The sequence below is a fragment of the Cryptomeria japonica genome, unplaced genomic scaffold (assembly GCF_030272615.1).
Source record: "Cryptomeria japonica unplaced genomic scaffold, Sugi_1.0 HiC_scaffold_12, whole genome shotgun sequence".
Taxonomy (NCBI): domain Eukaryota; kingdom Viridiplantae; phylum Streptophyta; class Pinopsida; order Cupressales; family Cupressaceae; genus Cryptomeria; species Cryptomeria japonica.
Genome location: NW_026728834.1, coordinates 2,034,680 through 2,037,234, shown reverse-complemented (window position 1 = coordinate 2,037,234; position 2,555 = coordinate 2,034,680).

The window sequence follows — 2,555 nt, the reverse complement described above, 5'->3', positions numbered from 1 at the left end:
AGATAGAAAGGAGATTGTTTGTCAAGTGGGGTACACACAACACATCATTGAAGGAGTTATCCCCAATGTCAATAGATCCTTTCCCAATCACATCCATGTATGTATGATTGCCCATCAAAATCTGTGGCATGGTGCAAGGCTCAAATGTAGAGAACATAGACTGTGAAGATGCCATATGATGAGAAGCCCCTGAATCTAGAAGCCATCTCTCTGAAGTATGATTTGTTGTAGCACATAGAGCTTGTCCTTTTCTTGTTCCAAAAGAGTGAGTCTTTCCATTTGTAGAAGCCATGAATGCTTGCCCTTTTCCTTTTGAATGTGAGGAAGTGGAAGTTGATGAATCATCCTTCTTGTAGACTTTAGGCAAATCAATGTTATGCTTTTTGATGATATGTGTGAGCTCATCAATCTTCTTAGTATGGCAACGATGTTCCTCATGACCAATCTTTTTACAATAAGCACAAGTAGGTCTCTCTCTCTTTGGTGAATTATCTTTCTTGGAAGAAGATGAATCTCCTTGTTGTGGAGAAGATGATGCTTTATCCTTAGGCTTTGATTGCCATTTCTTCTTGTTTGAGTTGTCCTTTCCTTGATTTCCTTTGTTTCCTTGATTTGCCACTAATGCTTGAGACTTAGAAGAAGTCTTAAGAATGCCCATGCTTATCAACTTAGTTTGTTCCATCATCAACATTTCATTGAAAGCATCAAATGTAGGCATTTTGTAGCTTGAACCCATTGTCATCCTATGAGTTTGGAAACTAGAAACAAATGCTGCATATTCTTGTGGAAGCTTCCCTATCAAGTTGAATATCAATTGAGTATCCTTTTTATCAATGCCACAATCTTTGAGTTGTGCCCTCAACTCATTTGCCTTAGTGACATAATCTTGTATAGTATCAAAGTTCTTGGGATCTAACATGGTGAGATCACTATCAATTTGATATCCCCTAATCTCATCAACTTGACCATACAAGTCTTGAAACTTTTGCCAAGCATCCTTGATTAGAGTACATTTCTCAATATGAAAAATGAGATCCTTTGATACATACTTTCTTAAGGTACCAATTGCCATGATATTTTTAGTGAGCCAATCTAAGTGACCAACTGGATCAGCCTTAGGATCAGCTAGAGCAACAATAGTTCCATCAATGTAATGAGTGAGTCCTTTTTCCATAAGTTTACTCCATGCATCAATTTTCCAAGTAGCATAGTTATGTGGAGTTAAGAGAGGAAACTTAGAAGAACTCATAGCAGCAAAAAGGAAAGAACACAAGAGCACAAAAGCACAAGAGACACCCCCCAAATTCAATCAATCAAAGTACCCCCCCAAAAGTGATGATTTTGGCACTTTATACTTAGTGCAATTACAATGAGCCACTTGCAAAACAAGGCAAAGTGGGCTTATGATGCAAATTTTACAACTTCTCAAATGAGATACAAGAGACTTCAATCAATAGTGCAATGAATCTAACTGAGATTCAAGCAAATATACAAGTACCAAAAGAGCCAAAAATGGCCAAGATCTGAAAGTACAATTTCTACTTACAATGACATCAATCTGATAGCATCATGTGAAAGTAGACAAAAAAATACGCACTTTCAAAAAAAACGGCACCTAAAAAGGAGGTCGGATGACCCCAAACGAAGCCTCTGAAGTTGCAAAAACAGGGATTACTCAGGGACAGTCACCAAAAACTGCATTTTCTGAAAAATCCGTGCATCAAAATCAAAAAATTCTTTCACCACTGCGGAGAGCACGAAATTCTAGCCCATTTCAAAAAAAATTGCACCCAAAAAGGAGCAAAAATGAGCAAGTTATGGCCATTTGAAGTTGAACTGCAAAATCAAAAATGCAAATGAGAGGGGGTCAAAAAATTTCCAAACCCTGCTGATGTGGCGCTGACGTCAGCAAAACACGGGGTTAAATTTGACGACCGTATGACCGTCGCCAAAACTTCACTGCCTGGGGTGACTGGGCGTCCGTACCGTACGGATGGATTACGTGGGCAACTGGCTGTGCGTTCCGTACTGTACGGAATGCTGACGTGTCTGTGTTTAACCCGCGGGCCAGTGGCCTCCTGCCACGTGGCGGACGCGGCCTCCGGTCTTCGTGACTGAACGGTCAGATGTCCGCGTGGCGCGGGTGACGCAGGAGGCGGCTCGCAGGAGGAGCCGCAGGGTGGTGGCGCGAACCGGGAGAAGGCGGTGCTGCACGGGCAGGAGCGAGGCGGCGGCGTCGAAAACACAGCGCGGGCGCTGCGTGGAGAGGCGGCCGGGAGCTTGGGCGTGGCGGTGACGGCAGCGGACTCGGCCGGAAGGAGATGAGCGGTGACCGGGAGGAGGCTGTAGTGGAAGCTGTCGGGAGAGGCGCCGACGACTGCAGGGAGGCGCCGGGAAGATTCGCCGGCAGAGCTGCGGTCGCTGGTGGTCGCGGTCGGCGGTGCCTGTGCTCGGCGCGGTCTGCGAGGACGGCAGGTAGGCGCTGACGGAGGTACGGGTGCTGCCGGATACCTGCAACCTGCAGGTACGGTGGTACGGGGGGGGTCTGCGGACCC